At 41.7% G+C, this 20937-nt stretch overlaps 1 protein-coding gene across 1 annotated transcript in view; it reads right to left on the bottom strand.

The window, feature by feature from the left end:
• The window catches only part of RAPH1 (Ras association (RalGDS/AF-6) and pleckstrin homology domains 1), a 98119-nt gene extending 78366 nt beyond the window's left edge, over window positions 1-19753 (bottom strand). Inside the window, 1 exon segment of the mRNA XM_064161300.1 lies at window positions 19365-19753. The gene's annotated coding sequence lies outside the window, so the exon portion shown is untranslated.
• Between the last annotated feature and the right edge of the window lie 1184 nt (window positions 19754-20937).

Here is a 20937-nt window from a genome sequence, read left to right as displayed (position 1 = left end):
AGGCAGTGACCCGTGCTGAGGAAGCCCCCCCATACAGTGACCTTCCTGAGGAGGAAAAGGCATATGCTCTCTTCACAGATGGATCCTGCCGCCTGGTAGGCAGCAAGCGGAGATGGAAGGCTGCCGTCTGGAACCCCACACGCAGGGTTGCAGAGGCAAGAGATGGAGAAGGCGAATCCAGCCAGTATGCTGAGGTGAAAGCCATCCAGCTGGCCCTGGACATTGCAGAACGAGAGCAGTGGCCAATGCTATACATCTACACCGACTCATGGATGGTAGCAAATGCCTTATGGGGGTGGCTGAAGGAGTGGAAGAGAAATGATTGGCAGAGAAAAGGGAAGCCTATTTGGGCTGCTGATCTCTGGCAAGACATTTCTGCACGCCTGGACAAACTGCCAGTTAAAATCCGACACATCAGTGCTCACATCCCAAAGAGCAGAGCCACTGAAGAGCAGCAGCATAACCACCAAGCTGACCAGGCTGCCCACATCTGCCAGATTGACCTGGACTGGAAACACAAAGGTGAACTGTTCTTAGCTCGGTGGGCACATGACTCTTCTGGTCACCAAGGAAGAGATGCCACATACCAATGGGCCCGAGACAGGTCCGTGGACATATCCATGGAGGCCATAACTCAGGTTATCCATGAATGTGACATCTGTGCCACCATAAAGCAAGCCAAGCGCATGAAGCCTTTGTGGTATGGGGGAAGGTGGTCAAAGTACAGGTATGGGGAGGCCTGGCAGATTGATTACATCACTCTGCCTCGGTCTCGTAGTGGCAAGCAGTATGTGTTAACCATGGTGGAGGGAAGCACGGGGTGGCTGGAAACCTACCCAGTACCTCATGCTACTGCCTGTAACACCATTCTGGGCCTGCAGAGCCACATCCTGTGGAGACACGGTACCCCAGAGAGAATTGAGTCAGACAATGGGACCCATTTCAAGAACCACCTTGTAAGCAACTGGGCAAAAGAGCATGGGATAGAATGGGTTTATCACATCCCATACTACCCACAAGCTGCAGGAAAGATTGAGCGACACAATGGCCTGCTGAAAACCACCCTGAAGGCTATGGGAGGTGGAACTCTCAGAAACTGGGAGAAGCACCTTGCAGAAGCCACTTGGCTGGTGAACAGCAGGGGATCAGTTAACAGAGCTGGTCCTGCTCAGTCTGCCCTACTGCCCACAGTTGAGGGAGATGGAGTTCCTGTAGTCTGTGAAAGGAATCTACTGGGAAAGACTGTGTGGGTTGCTCCTGCCTCTGGTGGGGGAAAACCTATCAAAGGGGTGGTATCTGCAGAGGGTCCTGGTCACACATACTGGGTGATGATGGAAACTGGTGTTATCGAGTGTGTCCCTCAGAGAAATCTCTCTTTAGCTGAAAAGGTTTTGAAATCTCAGAGTTGATTCCATGTGTTCCAGATACTTTCAGGTTATCCTGTATTATAGTTGTATAATAGTTGTATCATAGTTGTGCAATACTTGTATCATAGTTGTGCAATACTTGTATCATAGTTCATAAGGGGTTACAAGTTGTTTTTGTAGTTATACTCTCACCACTACACGGCGTCCAACAGAACCTACATGACAGCAGCAGCTATCCAGAGTCCTACAACATCGCATCACACCACGGCGTCCAACCAGAACCCTGCATCTGATTCGTCACTGATGCCCTGCAGTGAGAGACTGTTCCTGATTTCCCTCCAGAGGATGTCTACAGCCATCTCATCTACACCTGCTCCCCTGATGCCAGACATGAAGAGACTGTTCCTGATGTTTTCTTCGCAGAGGGAAAAGACTCTTTTCCTGAGTACCAACAAGAACTGTTCCTGATTCACTGACTTTTCTTCCGTTCCTGCCCTGCTCACATCTCAGCAACCTGCACCGGACCAGAGGAACACATCGCCTTGGGATACAGCCGGGGACCAAGAAGGACTTCACGAACTCTTAACCCATGGACACTTTTCCCATCTTTGGAGAAGAAGACTGTTCTTAGGAAGGTGGAAGTGGTCTAACCAAGGGGTGGAATGTATAGGGTTAACACTCCTGGGGGAGTGACCCTGAACCTGACCCTAGGGGTCTTGGCCCCTCCTCAGGGGTGGGCCACACTCCAGGTGATGGTTAGCCCACTCCCCCCACTTCCTGTGGTATAAAAGACAGGAGTTCTCCTGTCTCTTCCTCTTTTCGCCCTCTTGCTCGTTCCTCCTCTACCTGCGTTTCATGATCACACACACACACACTGATACTGCATACCAGCCACGAGGCAGAGACACCATCACACTACTCGGGTTGTATCCATCCCTGTTTTGTATTTTGCTGTTTTCCCTTCCTCATCCTTTGTAAACTCCCCTACCTCCAATCCTTTTTTTTCTAAGTTATTGTTAAACTTTTCCTTTTTTACTTCCAAATCGAGTGAGATTGATTTATTGGGGTGTCCCTACCTTTTATCTCTCTCCCTGTCTTTTGGGGAAAGGAGGGGGAGGAGGGGAGGGCACTCTATAAACTCTATAAATTCTATAAATTGTCATTGGGTCTACCAAATTTATAAGAGTCTCTGGGAACTTGCATTTGAACCCAAGACAGACTGCATCCATCTTCATCCTTCAGAATCAGAGCTCAAAGGTGAGGTATAAAAGATCTTACTACTAAATCACCACCTCTGCTTTTGCTTTCTCTTTTTCTTGTTGATTCACAAGAAGCATGTTAAAATGCATTCACACAGGTGAGAGCATCTCGTCTTGTTCACTTATATCACAGCAGGTAGTTCACTTGACTAACTCTGAAAGGTGCACAGGAATGAGCAGACAACATATTTACACATCTAGAAATGCAGCTCTTTTGTTAAGGTATCCCAACATTAATCTCCCCTTTCCTTCTATACAACATGAAAGGCAGACCTAAAATTATAAAGAAACTATTTGGTTCCTAATCACCAAAACAAACAAGGAAATTCTTAATGGCTGGAAAACTACAGCAATGTGGAATTTCAGCTTTTTGACTAGTGTAGCACATCTAAAACCAACATAATGAAACCTAATTTTAAAATAAATACTCTAAATCTCTAAAGCATCTCCAGAACATGATCAATACTTTTTGATTTTAACCTTTGCATCTCAAGAATAGTTTCTTCAAGACTTTTCAGGATGACTTCTAGCAATATAATAGGGCTTGCACCACAAGCCTAGACTTCAGTTGAAAATGTTTCATGAGGAAAAACAGGTTTTGCACTGAAGCCTGCTATAAGGCAAGCTAGTTGGTTGTAAGTATAAATAATGGAGATTGACTTCCGTAAGATAAAGCAATAGAAGACATAACAGAGTCCACACTAAAATATATTTGAATTTTCCTAAGACATAGATGCATTAGAAGAAGAGTAAGAGATTGAATTATGATACTTGTAACTCAGTGGCTGAAAGAATTTGACATAATTCAAAGCAACAGTTTTCAAACAGGTCAAAGGTTAACAAACCATTTTCATGAAAAAAATATCCACCAACATCTGAGCTACATATTTATGTTTAACAATCTCCAAACACTTCTGGTGCATTTGATCTTTATACACTTTTGTGTAAATTGGAACATCAAAGAGTTGATTGTCAAACTGATTTTGCAGGTTGGGGTGAGATAAAAAAAACAAAACAAAACCAAACAAACCCACAAACCCTGCCATTTAATAAAGCACAAAATTCCCTACGCATGTTGGACATCACTACGTAAAAAACTTCAGATGTCACATACAAAAACCCCACAGAAAAATCACCCACAAGCTCAGTCATAATGTATATAAGAATGAGATGAAATAGTAATACAAGTTTTTTTAATTACACTAGTTTTTATTATCAATAAAGTTGATTTTCATAAATTATCCCTTTTCCATCGTCAAGTCTTGCAAAAGCCTTTAAAAGTGCTGAAGTGACTAATTCCAATCACTTAATTATAGTACAGGAGATTTCTTGATGCAAAGCTCCCACAAGTACAAACACATCATCACTCCCTCTCATAATCAAGGAGTGAAAGGAGCCAGAAGACCTCTCCTTCCCATCCTAAGGAAAAAATTAAGACTAAACTTCTGCAGAGTGCAACAGATAATCCAAGCAACTTGTATACACAAAGTTGGGAAATCCAAATTTCTCTATACAAATCTTCTGATTCATTTTAAAACAAATTAAATCTTCTTTTTCCAAGGGGAAGTGATCGCAGAAAGAAGCAAGCAAATAAATACTAGACTTACAGCAGTGTATTTGGGATTTGAGATCACTATACACGTACAAAAAAAGGTATACCATTTAAACCTAATTTTATGAGTCAAAGACTGGAAGGAAAGCCTCAAAAAGCTTTTTCTTAAAAACAAAACAAAAACAATGCAAAACCCCAAGGAAAAAAAAAAACAAACCCACAAAACAAAAAAAAAAAAAAAAAAACAACAACCTGAGACTCCTCACTCCTCTTCAACTAGGGAAAAACAAATGAGACAAGCCTGCAGGAAAAATGAAAAGACAAGCCCAAAAGCTATTGGAAGAAAGCTTGTTAAGATTTCCATATACTGCTGCTACAGTGCTAACCATTGCCGGTCATATGGATGAAGGATGGATTCCTAGTACTCACTGCTATCCCCTTCTATCTGTGACTGTATGAGAAACATCAGAAAGTTAAAAGAAAAATCACTTTTATTTCCTTTTTATTTACACCAGTACACTTTTTGTACACTTAGAAAAACCAGTAGATGAGTGGTTGGTTGGTAGGTAGGAAGGATTACCAACATAATCTATTACCAAGAATCCTCAAATACTTAAGCCAATAAATAGGTCTTTACAACATTTGCATGCAGAACATGCAGATAGGTTTTGAGGTTGCACTGGGGGTTTTTGGAACAAACTACTCATATAGAAGGTAGACTTAAAATTGTGCTGGTGAAACTGAAGCAACTGTTCTCATGCAGCTCTGTTTGGCATTCTGTTGAAAACTGTCTTTTGCATTTGACAGAAATCCTGTGACTCACTTTGAAGGATGATACCTATAAATGGAATAAATAAGGAAGCAATTACCTGGGCAATTTTCCCATCATATCAAAGGAAGTCATACAGACAACTTCCTTTTATTGGACTTGGAGAAAGCTGAATACAGGTCACGTTGGTTTGCTTTCATTTTATTTTTCAACAGCATTCTAAATTCTTAACTTTGCATTCTGATACTGCCTGGATACACAGCAAGTGTAGAAAAAGACTGACAGACCTGCAAAGTTAGTGCAAAATTATTGTACAAACCACTCTTCAAAAGACTGGTCACCAAGAGAAACTAATCAGAACTCAGTATTTACTGTACAGTAGCTAGAACAATCAGCAGTGAATGACTCAACAAGCAGGTGCTAGTATGCCCTAACATCAGTTGCAACTGTTCTGTCAGAGCTGCCCGTGGACCATCATACTTAATAAGGGAAGTCAGTGGCTACGGTCTGATAGCAGTACTGCTGAGAACGACTACCAGGAAATCATGGCTGGCTGTCAGCACTATTTCTGTCACCCTGTCTATCCATTCTGTGCAATTGCTTATGCTACATGGATATGACACAGCTCAAGCACAAGCCCAGGTGTGTCCTCAATAACGCCATTTGTGAAGAACTATCTGTAATTAAAAAGGGATTCAATGTTAAGACCTTGTTTATTCCTGGTCTCAATTCTTCATCTGACATTACAGCCTTCTCTTACAAGAAAACAACTGGAAAAGAGCAATACATCTCTGGAATCATTCACAGCCTCTGTGCTATTCTAACAGCGTCTCTTTCCAGCTCTATCATTTCTGGCAGTTTCTATTTTTTAAGTGCAATCAAGTCACAACAAGCAAGTTCTCAGCCCCCTTTTCAATTCTTGCCCATCATCTAAAGGATTTCTTCCAGGTGAAAAGCATATACACAATGTACAGGACTAGCACAGCCAATTATACTATCTAGCCTCCCTCCCATGTGCATTTTGGGGTGGCGAATACCATGAACAACATGCTGGCCAGTTCACAACAGACATCACATGTCCTGTGGGACAATTCTAACCAACAAAACTTAAAACCATGTACACAAACGTAACCCTAAGTACAAGATGGAACTGAGCACACAAAAGTATTTTTTCTACTTATGCAGTTTCAAATCAAGCATCATTTCCTAAGTAAGACTAATACACAAAAAGATGACGAAAGAGCTACACACACAATGTTTAAATCTTAGAGAACTGGAAGAGCATGTAAAAGAAAAATAAATGTGTGTAACAAGAGAGCATAAAAAGTGTGGTTTAAAGATGGTAAGGACAGCATTTAATCCATAATATAATGCTTCCTCTGTGGCAAACCTCATTACTTCTTTTTAAATAATGTCCTATTCCTCAAGACACTATAAAAGTTCAGTAATACACAGAGGGCACAAATCAATTTTTTACAGAATGCAGAGTCATGGATATCATTTCAGCACTTATCTTGCTCATGTTTGGAAAAAAAAAACAGTTAGTTAGAAACAAAATTTCTAAACAAGATCTATAAAATATACCAAGCACAGTAGCAATAAAAATATGAAAACTATATAGTTGTCAATCTGTGTTCCATTAAATAGAGAGCTACTGCATGCACGCCCAATGATAAGAACATCATCACTACTTACTATTGTTGAAACACACACCTCAAACCATACATTCAAACTAGTTCATGTATCTAGGTAGAAAATTCCTGATGAACACATGACCAGACTGCTGCCATCCCCCAACTCTTAGTGAAATGTTACTAATCACACTAGAGACACCAGCAGAACTTCAGAAATTAGAATATAAATACTATTAAACTTAGGGCTTCTTTTACTGGACCTTTAATTCCCCCACACAGTAGTGTTCTTTAGTTTAATGGATGACTCCATCACAGCACCACAGCTGTCCATAAGTCATAGCAGGCAAAAATTGTAATTCTTTTACAAAAATGAACTAATGATACAATATTTTAACTGCTTAACCATCTACATATTACAAAATCTATTAAAAAGAAACAATTTCATATCCTACATACCACCGTTTGAACAATGGCTGTCACTATACTCCAAAAAATTCAAAACTTCGGTATTGAGTGTCTTGGAATAAGGACATGATAAAAGGAGATGATTTAAGATGCATAATTTATATACAGTATCCAGATACAAAACATTTGATCATCCTGCAAAACCAAGGAAACTCCACTTCTGAATATACATTAGTCCTGTCAATAATAATACATGAATCATTCTAAAACACCAACATTTTAAGGAAAGCAATCCAGCAGAAGTCATTTTAGGAATGAAGAAGCAGCTGCTGAATTATCAGTAGGCTATGCCTTCTCAACTGTCATGGCACATCATAATCCAGTGGAAGCACGTGCAGTTGTAATCCCACATATTTAAATCCATACTGGAAGGCAAAAAATGTAGACAACAGAATCACAGAATCAACTAGGTTGGAAGAGACCTCTAGGATCATAGAGTCCAAATCTATCACCTCACCCTTCTAATTAATTAAACCATAGCACTAAGTGCCTCATTCAGTATCCTTTTAAACACCTCCAGGAATGGTGACTCCAACACATCCCCAGGCAGCACATTCCAATGGGCAATCACTCTTTCCATGATGAATTTCTACCTAATGTCCAGACTAAACCTGCCCTGGTCCAGTTTGAGACTGTGTCCTCCTGTACTGTCACAGGGTGCCTGGGAGAGCAGACCAACCCCCGCCTGGCTGCAAACTCCCTTCAGGTAGTTGTAGACAGCAATGAGGTCTCCCCTGAGCCTCCTCTTCTCCAGGCTGAACAACCCCAGTTCCCTCAGATGCTCCTCATAGGGCTGTGCTCCATCCCCCTTACCAGCCTTGTTGCCCTTCTCTGGACAGGTTTAAGTACCTCAACATCTTTCTTAAATTGAGCGGAGGTTATCCTTGCCCCTCTTTTTGTCATCAATATATTTATAGAAACACTTCTTGTTATCATCCAAGGCAGTGGCCAGTCTAAATTCTAACTGGGCTTTTGCCTCTCTAGTTTTCTTCCTACATGACCTAGAAACATCCTTATTTTTTTCCTGAGTTACCACTCTCTCTTTTCAAAGGTGATATGCCCTCTTTTTTTTCCCCTTAATTCCTTCACAAGTCACTCACCCATCCAGGCTGGTCATCTTCCCCAGCAGCTCCGCTTTTGGCACATCAGCACAGCCTGTTCCTGTGCCTTCAAGATTTCTCTCTTGATGTAGGTCCAACCTTCCTGGACCCTTTTATTTTTAAGGGATTTTTCCCAAGGTACCCTTCGAGTTAATTCTTTGACTAAGCTGAAGTCTGCACCCCAGAAGTCCAGTGTGGATATTTTGTTGATGGGTCTCCTAGCTTCACTGTATATTGAAAATTTTATTCTTTCGTGATCACTGCACCCCAGACAGCCTCCAACCACCACATCTCCCACCAGCCCTTTTCCATTCATAAACAGCAGGTCGAGCAGAGTCTCGCTCCTGGTAGGCTGGCACAGCAGCTGTGTCAGGAAGCTATCCTCTATACCCTCTAAAAACCTTCTAGACTGCCACCTCTCTGCTGTATTGAGTTCCCAGCAGATACCTGGCAGGCTAAGGTCACCTACAAGTACAAGGGCTGGGAGTCCTGAAACATCCTGCCGCTGTTTATAGAATAACACATCCACCTCCTCTTCCTGGTTGGGTGGCCTGTAGCAGACTCCAACCAGTATGTCAGTCTTATTGGTCTTCCTTCTCATTTCCACCCATAGGCACTCAACATGCTCATCATTAGTTACAAGCTCCATAATATCAAGGGCTTCCCTAACATACAGGGCCACCCCTCCACCCTCTCCTGTCTTTTCTGAAAAGCCTATATCCGTTCATTGTAGCGTTCCTGTCGTGTGATGTATCCCACCACATTTCTCTGATGGCAATCACATCATAGCCTTCCTCTTGCACCAAGGCTTTCAGCTCATCCTGCTTGCTGCCCATACTGCATTCATTAGTGTACCTGCACTTCAGCTGGGATGCTGATTTTACCCTTGACACTGCCTTACCACCCTTATCTTCCTTTGTGGAGAGCCTGGTTCCATCCTCTACCCCCCTCTAAACCTAAAGTCCTCTCAACGAGGGCTACCAACTCATGGGCTAGAATTCTTTTGCCCTTTTTTGATAGTTGGGACTCCACTTGAGTTTAGCAGACATGGGGCAGTAAAGGTTGCCCCATGGTCAAAGAACCCAAAGTCTCGCTTCAGGCACCAGCCCTTGAGCCACTTATCGATAATGCTGGTGTTTGTGTACCTTTCAGCACCCAACCCTGCCACGGTGGGGACGGAGCAGAACACCACCTGTGCTCCTATCCTGTTGATCATTTGGCCCAGAGCTTAGAATTCCCTTTTAATCACCCTAGTACCCTTTATGTCAGTGTCATCACTGTCAGCCTAGACAACCAGCAGCAGGTAGTAATTAGAGGGACGAACTATCTTGGGCAGCCTCTTTGCGATATCCTGTACCCGGGCCCCAGGGAGACCACAGAGCTCCCTCTGGGATGGGCCTGGATGACATACAGGCCCCTCTGCTACCTTTGGAAGGGAATCACCAAGTACTATTACCCTTCTTTTCTTTTTAATACCAGAGGTTGTAATGCCAGGTGCTCTTGGCCTAAACTTTGGTGACACCTCTAAGCTGGAAGAGCCATCATCCTCATTCCCTTGCAGAGTAGAATGTCAGTTGCAATTTTTAATGTTTTTGTAAGAGAACATCTGGCTCTTTATCTTTTATTTTCCTCCTTGAGAGTGAGTTGAAAAGTAAGATTTAGGCAGCATTAAATGCAACAACGTACTACAAAAAACATATCAATAACATTTTGTCATGTTTCATCAGATCAGGTACACAGAAATGTTCTCAAAAACTCACTGCTTCCCAAAAGTTGTTCTGAAGAGTATGCAAGACTAACCTCATATCACAAAGTCAACAGAAATACAGAAAATTGAAAAGTCCTGTCCTTCTAGTTTCAGGTGAGGTACATTTTAAACAAAACGAAGACACTGTGCCTTCAAGACTGAAAAAAACAAATGGCAAGGTGGAATCCAAGCTTAGATAACAGAAGATTTATTATGCTCTACAAAAATTGAGAAATTAAATAATGTCTTCAGAAGACATTGCATTTAAAGCACTTTCTCTTGCTATATCTTGGGCCTATTCCTGTTTTCAGGTTCACTTTTTACTTAGAATCATAGAATCAACCGGTTGGAAGAGACCTCCAAGATCATCCAGTCCAACCAATCACCCTGCCCTATCCAATCAACTAGACCATGGCACTAAGTGCCTCATCCAGTGCTCCTTTTACTTTACAGTCTACAAAGACATGAGGCTTAGAGTGACATCATTCATCTTGTCACATTCAAAATACAGTATATAACTTGCAAGAATTAGTGCAAAATATTAATCATCAGAAGTTACCACATATGAAGAGTGGTTTAAAGTCACAGACAATACAATATACATAACGTCCTGCACTCAGATCAATCATTAGGCCAGAACAGAAGCAACAGCACATCAACTAAAACTCTTTTTGTGAAAATTATTGCAGACAGCCTGTATGCTAAATCAAAATAACATTTTTTTTTTCCTGTACTATATGTCTTAAGTTTAAAGGACACATAAACCTAATAATGAAGGCTCAGGAAAAAAAAAAAAAAAGACAACTCATAAAGTCATTCTCCAAACTCTTAATGGTCTATCCAAGCTTACCTTCTATGATCTCTCTGAATATACCAACTACTTGAGTAGAATGAAAATTTAAGCAACGTCTCCTTTTAAAACAAGAGACATTCAAGTCATCACATTTCAGAAACGAAGCATGACCCAAGTTGAAAGCATATGGTCTGAAAACACTTTTGTTTGTTCTACACTGGACTTTCAACCCTACGACGCGTGCTACTTGTTCCAGGAATACTGAATTCTGATTGACGGAAGATAATTTAAGATATTTTGTTACAAAGTAGTAATAACTAATTCCAAGGACTTTTTTTTCCCTTTAAATTACTAGTTTTGAGGAAATGTTTGAAGTTTCTGCACAGATTCAAGCTAAACATGACATGAATATGTGGTTCACTCTAAAAAATTCTTTTTCTTACTGCTTCACTTTTTTTCCTCTGCCAGCTGCTGGAGGGGAACACGAATTCACTCTATGGGGCCTTACTTCTCCTTCCACGTAATTGCTGAAAATGACACTTCTCACTTCTGCTATGCTTCTTAGAAAGAATTTCTGAGGCCTCTAATACAAGCCAAATAATTCCTTTCCTTCCTCCCTGGGCAGGAATCTACTGTTGTACTCACATCTATCTGACAAACAGCCTTTCAGTTTCACAGAACTGATCAGAAGATATCACTAAGTTACTTATTGATAGACCTACCCAACTAGAGGCAGAACAAAAAGTGTCTTATGTTACACAGCTTGACATAGAGTTGCTCTCCTGACCTGTGACGTGCATAAAGACTGACAAAGGAATTCACAAGCTTTAGTAAGTATTACTACCTTGCAAAGTTAGTAGCGAGTCAAAACTACTGGCTTTCCCTGCCTCCCTCCCTGAATTAAATGCCACTGTCTAACAGATAAAAGTGTTTTTCTTAAGCCCCCAGACACAACCTGTTAACTAAAACCCAAAGTACTAGAGATGTTGGCCACGCATAACGGGAGGCAGGCTTGAGAATGTTTTTCAGGAAATGGCATGCAATCACCCATGTTTCTATCAAAGCTGCTCAGAACTACACGTCCAAGCAAAAAGGTCACTTTAAGTCAAGCATTCAGGAGATAAGTGACAATTTCCTCGGAGAACAGAGGCATTTGCCTTTAAAAACTCAGAAGAACTTCAGGAGTTTTTTCACTACGGGAATTGCTTTTTTTTTTTTAAAACACATGTGTGGAGAAGGCCTTTAGTCACCTGTGGAGAATGATTACAGACACCTGGGAAGTCTAAACGTGCATTAGTATATTAAAACAGATTCCAACAATGATTAACTTGATTTTAAGTGGCGCAACAAGATGACGGTGATTCTTCTAGCAAGAAGAAAAGCAGGAAGCAAAATTACTACGGATAAATAAAGACAGCTCAGAACGCTTGGCTGCTGGCATGGAATCAAAAATCCTATGCAAGATGTCTCAGCACTACACAGGCATGAACTAGGCAAGTCAGGATGAAAAAAAAATTACCATACAGTGGCAGCAAAATGCCAATTATAGCAAACGGTGCAATGGCAAAGAGTGAGGCTTTATTTTTAAGTGCAGACACAATCCACTGGTACTGTACCTTCCATAGAACAATAGTAAGGCACTTACCTGGGCAGTGAATATTATCCAAGCTAGTGTAGGCATGCTATTAATTTCACACACACTGTCTTATCCTTGCAGACACAGAGTTTCAGAGTTAACACAAATTGAAGAATTTTGGGTTTTAACTTATCTTTGTGTATTCTCAGCAATGATATGACAAAACGTGAGGCAACTCTCAACTGTAATGGTTTCACGTTTGTTAGAGAGTAGTTCTCTTCCCACCTAATTCAATACATCTAAACAATAAAGAAGAGCAGTAACACGCAGTAAGATTAGAAACAAAGTATTAAAAAACCCCACAGGATTAAAATAAAGGCAATCAGTAAACCAGGACAGTATTTATGCTAAACTAATAAGTTTCCTATGCCAATTTCACCTTTGGAAGACCACGATCAAAAATCAGTTTAATTCATGAGATGTTTGAAAACATTTTGAAAACTTGGAAGTTTCAACACTGAGCTAGAATCCCTGAGAGTTTTATAAATCATCTTGCCTAAGTAAGTACACATAACATTTGTCATGTAGCTATAAAAGCAAATGAATTTACAAAATCATGGTGCAATGTACTTGCTACAATGGATTCTGAAACCCTAAAGAGATGTCTTTTAATACCCATAAGATGCAAACATCAGTCTGGAAGGGAATCTGTCTTTATTCTTAAAAATGCATTTATATCCTATAGATAAAAGAACCTTTAATTTTGCAAAACTACATAATCACGGTCTAGGAAGATGTACACATCTCCTCCTCTCTCAACAGCTACCCAAAAGTAGAATCTTTCACACAACTGATCACTCCTTCAATTTGACTAATCTGGCATGCTGTTTATCACATTGCAAAGTGGATCACACTAATACCTCCTTTTGTGTATTTTTAACACACAATAGTTTAGCGATCACTAAAGTCAAATACAACCTAAGGATATTTCTGACAGCAAACACATAAGAAAAAAACAAAACAACACTCATTCTCTTCTCTCTTGCTCTTATTAACACCATTTCATTAAGGGACCTAGTAGGAGAACAGAGTGGAATACAGATCTTGCAACTGGTTCAGCACTGGTCAGAGATGCAAGCAGGAAGAACTGTGGCTATTCCATGCATAGCAAATGCATCTCTACAGAGATTAATAACCAGAGGAAGTTTAGAATCAGCACATGCAGCAGCTTTACACCCTCCAAAGGTGGTGCAGGTTTCTTTTGCTAATGCTGTCTTCTATAGCATCTACAGCAGAATCTATCAGTAACAAAAACAGACGGAAGAAGGAGGAAAGTCAGCAAGTGTTTACACTAGCTATTTCTTTTTGAACATCTGCCTTTTCAAAAAGAAGTGTATCACAAAGATCAGTTCAGCAGCTTCAACCAATTAAACATATGAGCACAACTACAAATCTACACATCCTTTGACAGAGAAGAAAATCTGTCAGTTTCAGTGTACTTTATCACTTACTAAAACAATCGAATACACATTTTAGACAAAGAGATATTTTATCACCATCATCAATTCAAACACTTAAAAGAAATCTAGAGGCACTAAAAAATCCTTTTGTTTTTAATCACTGACTGAAACAACATAGTGGAGCAAAACTGTTTTAGGACCATCTGTAAACTCCAAAACCAATGAAATTCCAGACCAGAAAACCCTTTATGAATTCTGTGTTGCAAAGGTAACATTTTTCACAGTATGCAGTAACTCACTAGACTTTTAATGTTGCACTTAACTCAGCAGGCAGCTTTCTGACATATACTGAAAGAAATTAAGATGCAGAAATTATATCAGACCAAGAATTCAACCATTGGAGACGAGATTATTTTATCATCAATGCTTGATAAACAATTATTATTTGCACTTTGAACATTATTTAACAATTTTGCCTTCCAAATACAATTTTGCAAACAGGTGATGCAAGTTCACAAACTACAGTTTCAGGAAAACTAGCAATTAGGTCTTTTGGATACTTCTGATGATATTTTTCCTTTTACAATGACTAAATGGATTTCAGAAAATAAAGTTAAGATCTTGAACAGAGTATCTCTAAAGTTTGCAGTACTTCCTCTCAGAACCTGCATTTTTTCACAAGTAATTTTAGAGACAATAGTAGGATAGCAGGAGCAGAAGCTACTTGCTCAACAAGAGTTTTAGTACAGGGCAGTACTTTACCAGTACTCCATAACCAAGTTCAGACATTAAGACTATGATGCATAGAATGAACTACTTCTCTGTGCTAAAGATGGCTGTTCTTAAAACCGAGAAAGCCAACAATGACAGAACTTGCATCAAGATGAAGCCTGTCCATAGATCATTGGAACGCAAGTGGTCTGACTCAGAGCTTTTCTTTAGGGAGCACACTACAAGAGCCATGAAAGCAACAGTTAAAACAAACAAAAACCTTCAAACTACAACAAGCAATTGAACTGCACATTTCAAATCTAAGCACAGCACAGTTACATTTTTACTTCTCTTTAACCCAGTATGATGGACAAAAATGTAGGCCAAGAATACTACAGGTCCTACAAACTGCACAAACTGCTGAGTCTTTGGGGAAGGACAAGCACTGGCAGTACCAAAGGACCTATGCCAGCCACAGACAGTGGACTTCAGCTCTCAGCATCACATGAACAGAAATTTCTGCTAGTCCCCATGCAACTGCTCCTAAAGCTTTCTGAAGGGTAAACTTATCAGAGAGGATAAAGCTTGCCAATTAGTCTTCCTCCAGTACTTTTATGCATTTATGTTTTGTTTAACGTATTTTTTCCACTTCACACATATACTTCAGATAAATGATCACATTTTTCATTTAATGTCTCCAAGATTTTCATCTGAAGTGCTGCAATGACAACACAAGAAATAAACTGATCAAAGCTATGAAACAGGAGAATTATGCCACTTCTTTCTCCTGTTTCTGGCTAATCCTAATCTGCTAGAAGTCAGCTATTCTGATACACTAAACAGTAAGGTGTTTTTTTATCTTAATGCAAGCAAAAAACCACCATTATAGTATATGAACACAACTTGCTTTTCTAAATACATAGCTATTACGTGGCACAAGACCATTCCAGATGTCAAACACAATTAGAAGAATACAACACCAACTTTCTAGAAAAGTAAAACAATTTTCACATAAAATGAGAACAATCCGCATTCAGTTTACCATTTGCTCTGTGCAACATCAGTGCATTTCTATCAGTGACAAGTCGAGTTCTTGAGCACTAGAAAATATTTACTCAAGAAAAGTAAACACATCATAACAGTTTTTGCTCCTGTGTGTAGTAAATGCCTCACTCGACTTGCTATAATATTTTTGTATAAAAAAACCCAAAACCTTACACATTGTTCTACTAAAAAGACCAGGTGTGATGAAGAATGAATCACTTTTTAAATTAATCTGATAAATTTCTGAGACCAGTAATTCAGCAACAGCTAAAAATTACATCCTATGACAAAAAGTTTTAAAACTGTATTTATAACATCTCTGGAATTCCTCCTCCTTCCCAGACCTCTCAATAGAATTCAGCTCATTACAAAATTGAGACCACAAAAACTGTTTTGCCTAATATTTAACCTCAGTCCGGTTTCAAATTCTTGTCTATGTCATCCTCCTCCATACCATTCCTAACAAAGAGATTGATAGCTCACAGGAGACATTGAGTGCTCTTCAATAATAAAAAAAGCAAGCTCAGTAAAGATAGTTTAATGTAAAACATTACCTGTAATACATTTCAGCTAAAGACTGTCCTAGCAAATCATTAAAATTACTACTAAAGAACTAACTTTAACTCACTGAAAAGTTGAAAAACATCAACCAATGTATTTGGATCAAGTCGCATTAAAAGTAAGCTGCAGATAGTCTTTGCAAGATTTTCAACTATGAGGATGATTATTAGCAACCTAAATCATCAAGGAATTTTACTTGTCTTTCTCACAGGGACCAATATGCTTAATTGGATGGTTATTACTAATTTCTAGTATTAACCTCTAGAAAGTAATATTCCATTTCCAATGAGCACGTTTTTTTTGTGATGATTAGGCCTGCAGACTAACAACAAGAAACAAAGCCCTTGCCAACCTGAAGAACAATTATAACAGGCAATTAGAGTGCAAGTATCTTCACTGGCATTCCTTAACCTTGCAGACATTCCTAAAAGTGGAAGGCATTCAAGACGTGTACTCAAAATCAAAATCTGTGACTGCCAATTATGACAGGTTTTGAATCCTTACAATAACTTACTCAATATGACAGCTTTGCTTTTGTAAGTCACATTTCCTTCAACAAAATTAACATTGAAATACATTAAACATGAGTAGTCAGCAGTCTGCTGGATTGCCCTTTTTTATATGGCTTTTTAATCTGAGACTGCCTGATCAGCAACTCCAGTGAAACATCACAAAGTAAGCATCAACCAGTGTTTCATTTATTGTTGGAGGCTGAAACACAAGTTGGACGTTCCTGGCTTTGTTGAGTAATCGTAACATGTTCTAGGTTTATTCAGTAGGGTCTTTATTCTGAACAGGAAGCCAAGAAGCACGTTATTTCAGTTCTACTTGAAAATTCAGTAATAAAATTATTGTTTAACATAACAGATTATTTTGCAACCTTTGGCTTCACTTGTAACACAAGAGATTTAGATTTTTCTACTATTAGGAATGCAATCTAAATTACTTAACGGCTGGGATTTTCATCACTATTCTTCTTGGTATTTGCCTAACTGGCTTAGTCACTCAGATTTAACTCTGTCCCAGTTTGATAGATTTACTTTCTTTCCCCTCCAGTGTCTGAAAGACATTTGAAGAAGGAAGGCAAGCTGTACAACCAGTAAAAAAAAAGATTAATGCATCATAAAGATGCTCAATTAAGAGCACAAACAACTATTTCTGTCTAGAGAAACCAGCTGATTTTATAAAAAATCTTGATGCTGAAGTAAGAGAGAAAGGAAAGCATGTTCATATTCTTGCAAAATTCAAATAAAGCAGCACCACAATAGCTTTACAGCTGAAAAAAAAATAGTAAAAATCATTGGTTTAAGGGAAGGGTGAAATAAAGCAACATCCACATATTCTGGCACTCTGAGAAGACTGGAGACACCCTCTTGAAAAATGAATCCTCTTAAAAAACAATCATGTTGAACCCACAAAAAGTAGCACAAGAGTCTCATACACTCCTTGAAACCAACAGGTGTTCTCTGTACCATGCCTTACCTTATTAAGAAAGGAACCAGCTGCAATATACAGGAAGTTCAAAACAGTTTACATAATACACTCCTCCCCATGGAAAAAGCTACTTTACATTCAAACCTGAAAGCAGGGGTCTCAAGATACTATGCTAGGAAAACAGATTGAAGATTATATAAAATCTGTCAGTGTCCTTTTTTACATTATTTCTTTACAATCTTCTGCAAGATTAATAGATGGTAAATGATGTTGCCTTCCAGAACTATGGCTTATCTTTTAGCAGTACTTTTCTCTCTGTCATTCCACGCCAAATTTGAAAAACAGTGTATGTTGCAAGCCATTTTAAGCAAATACCTAACTGAAAATTAAATCTGTAGGAAGGCAATGCATAAATTCCTTAGTGCCCCTTCCCTCTTCGTTCTATGAAAGAAAAAAACCCTCTCTATGTGGATTTCTATCACATAATTTGAGAGTCATTTACTGCCATGAAAAAACATACACTAAGGTACAGAAAAATAGTACTATATTCCATTACCCACCACACCCATTCAAAATGAGTATGTGCAGACAAAAGCTGATTAAAACAGCAAGACTGGAAGATTTTGTGGTTTAGACATATTTTTCAATAAATATCTACATTCATTCTACCGTTCAAAAGCAATTACAAGTTAATGTGTTCCCATCTGGAGAACAGGGGGTTGAGGGGAAACAGGTGAAAAGAGGCCATTTGTATAAAATGGAGTGGATGTGATTCTACAGTCTCAGGAAGCAGTGGCTTCCCACTCCCCCATCACATGAATGACATGTAAAAATACTAGCCATATGAAATAGCATCCTTGTGCCAAACCGAGTGTACCTGTGCTCCTCCCATAAATGAGGAATTACACTTCACATACCGCTGTCCATCCCCTTCTGAATACCTATCACCGGGTAAAAACCATTAAAAGCCTTGAAATAATAGTGAAAAAATCTAAAATGCCAAGACAGTGCCCAAGCACATAGCTATTTTCTACCACATCAGATAACAAATCCAAGAGAATTAAAACCTACAGTTGGCATGATCACAGCAGAAATGAGTGTACCTATATGAATTGTGCATGGGTCATGTGATACTGATGTATACAGACACTCCTCCCTCCCCTCCCACCAGCAATGATTTTTTCCCCATACAAATAAAAAAGAAAAACCATAATACACCACCCTCCTCATCTTAATGAAAGCCACTGCAGACACCACTTGGAAAGCTCTTCACGAATCAGTCCGCCTCCAATAAGTTGCATGGCTACAAAGCTTAAAAGATTTGGGGTCTTTTGGGGTCTATACAAGACAAAACGTTGTAATGAACAATTCCAATCGATCTTTCCTTTCTGCACCAGGAGAGAGGATTTGAGCGTGTTGAGTTGCCCGGGTGGTACGGGGGACTGGCCTGCCTGCAGCTCCACAGGGTGGAGGCTTACCCAAGCTGGCATTGTCTGGATGCCACTGACCACATCCCTCGCGCATCCCCGACTCCCTGCCCGGTCCCGCACGGGCGGATCGTACACACACAAACCTTCAGCAGGCACCAGCACCGCAAAGTCCGCTTTGAAAAAAACAGCCGCTGATGTTCGAGGCGTGGAGAGGCGCAGGACACGGACCACGGGCCGGTCAATCTTCGCCCCTTTCACACTCCTTTGCCCTGCCTAGTCCCCGGCAACAGCAGTCCCTCAGCGGCCCCCGCCCCACAGCCTAGCTGAGAGGAAGCGCCAGGAAGCGCCGCTCCCTGACTGCCTGCCCCACGGTCGCCGCGACTCGGCAGACGCCCGCCGGCTCGCCCACCACCGCCCCCACCCCAAAATGAGAAAGGACAAGAAGGCGGCTTCACCACTCACCTCGCCCCGTCTCCCGGGGAGCCCCCCAGCGGGCTGGCGGGCAGCGGCGACTCCTCACAAGAGAGAAGGGCGAGGCGGCAGGCACGCTCCCGCTCGCTGCCGCCGGCACCACCCGGGCTCGGCTCCGCCTGCAGACCCCGAGGCTGCTGCTCTTTCTCCCGCCGCTAATGGTGGCCGCCGATGCCGTCTCCCGTTGCCGCTCCCTTCCTTTCCCGTTTCTTGTTTCCGCCAAGCGCGGAGCCGCCCGGCCGCCGGAGCACGTCGCTAGCCGCCAGCGGAGACACCGCTCCCTGCACGCCGCTACCACCCTGAGCGCCCGCCGCCGCTCCGGGCTCCCCCCGCCGCTCACTTCCGGTGCGCAGGCCGCACCTCGCTCCGCCCTGTCGGGCCCACCGCCAGCACCCGAGGGGCAGCCGTTGGGCGGCTGCAGCAGCAGCGGGGGGTATCTGACCAGCGCTACCGGCGCTGGGCCGGGCGGCTGGGTCGCCAGGCTCCGCGGAGCAGCTCTGGCCCGACCCGGCGGCGGCAGGGGCGCTGGCGGCGGGCGCTGGCCGTGCCCCGGGCGGCTGGCGGTGCGGAGCGCGCGGCGCGGCGCGTGAGGCGCGTGAGGCGGCGCGGGCTGCGGGCGCGGCGAGCGTCGCGCGGCGGCCCCCCGCTGCCTCCGCCGGCGGCAGGCGACGGAGCCCTGCGTGTCCCGCGGGCACGGCAGCAGCCGCTGCGGCACCCCTGGGCTGAAACTCCGGCGGCTGGGAGCTGATCCCTTTGTCCCATCGCACCACAGCTTCAGTGCCGAGCTCGCCGTTGTGTCAATTATCTACCGAACGGGACGGAACGCTCTAGGTGCGGCGGCAGACAACGCGTGCGAGCGGAGATTCGCCCGAGTACAGCCTATTGCCCGGGCAGAGGGATGTGTGGCGGGACACGGAGAGCTGATACTCGTGCTGCTTTCAGCTGCGAGCGTGCTAGGACTGCTGTTACACCGTGCCGGAACACTGGCATCTTTTACGGCAGGTCTTATCCGTCAGTGTGTCACAGGAGCAAACTGCAGTCAGCTAAAGCACAATATTTTCCATACATCAGAGCAATTATGCAAACCCATGTTAATTGTTTTACTTCTGTAAATACTAATTTGCCAACAAGGTTGCAGGCTAGGTCAAGAGCTACATGAACAGGAAACTTCAAATACAAGCAAGTACACAGGAAAGTTATTTTCACGTGTACATACAATTACATAATTTGAAAGACAAACCTCATGCACCTGAACATATATAGCAAAAAAAATCTTTGCTATGTAAGTAGCCTTAGCATGTAATCACCTCCAGAATTTGGATGTCATAATTAAATGTTGACTATTAACAATATCCCAGACAGCTGCTCAGGGAGGTGGTGGAGTCACCATCCCTGGAGGTGTTCAAGAAAAGACTGGATGAGGCACTTAGTGCCATGGTCTAGCTGACTGGATAGGGCTGGGTGCTAGGTTGGACTGGATGATCTTCACAGTATCACAGTATCATTAGGGTTGGATGAGACCTCACAGATCATCAAGTCCAACCCTTTACCACAGAGCTCAAGG

Source organism: Pogoniulus pusillus, chromosome 2 (assembly GCF_015220805.1).
Source record: "Pogoniulus pusillus isolate bPogPus1 chromosome 2, bPogPus1.pri, whole genome shotgun sequence".
In the NCBI taxonomy this organism is placed as follows: Eukaryota; Metazoa; Chordata; class Aves; order Piciformes; family Lybiidae; genus Pogoniulus; species Pogoniulus pusillus.
This window is presented reverse-complemented; position numbering and strand designations above follow the sequence as displayed.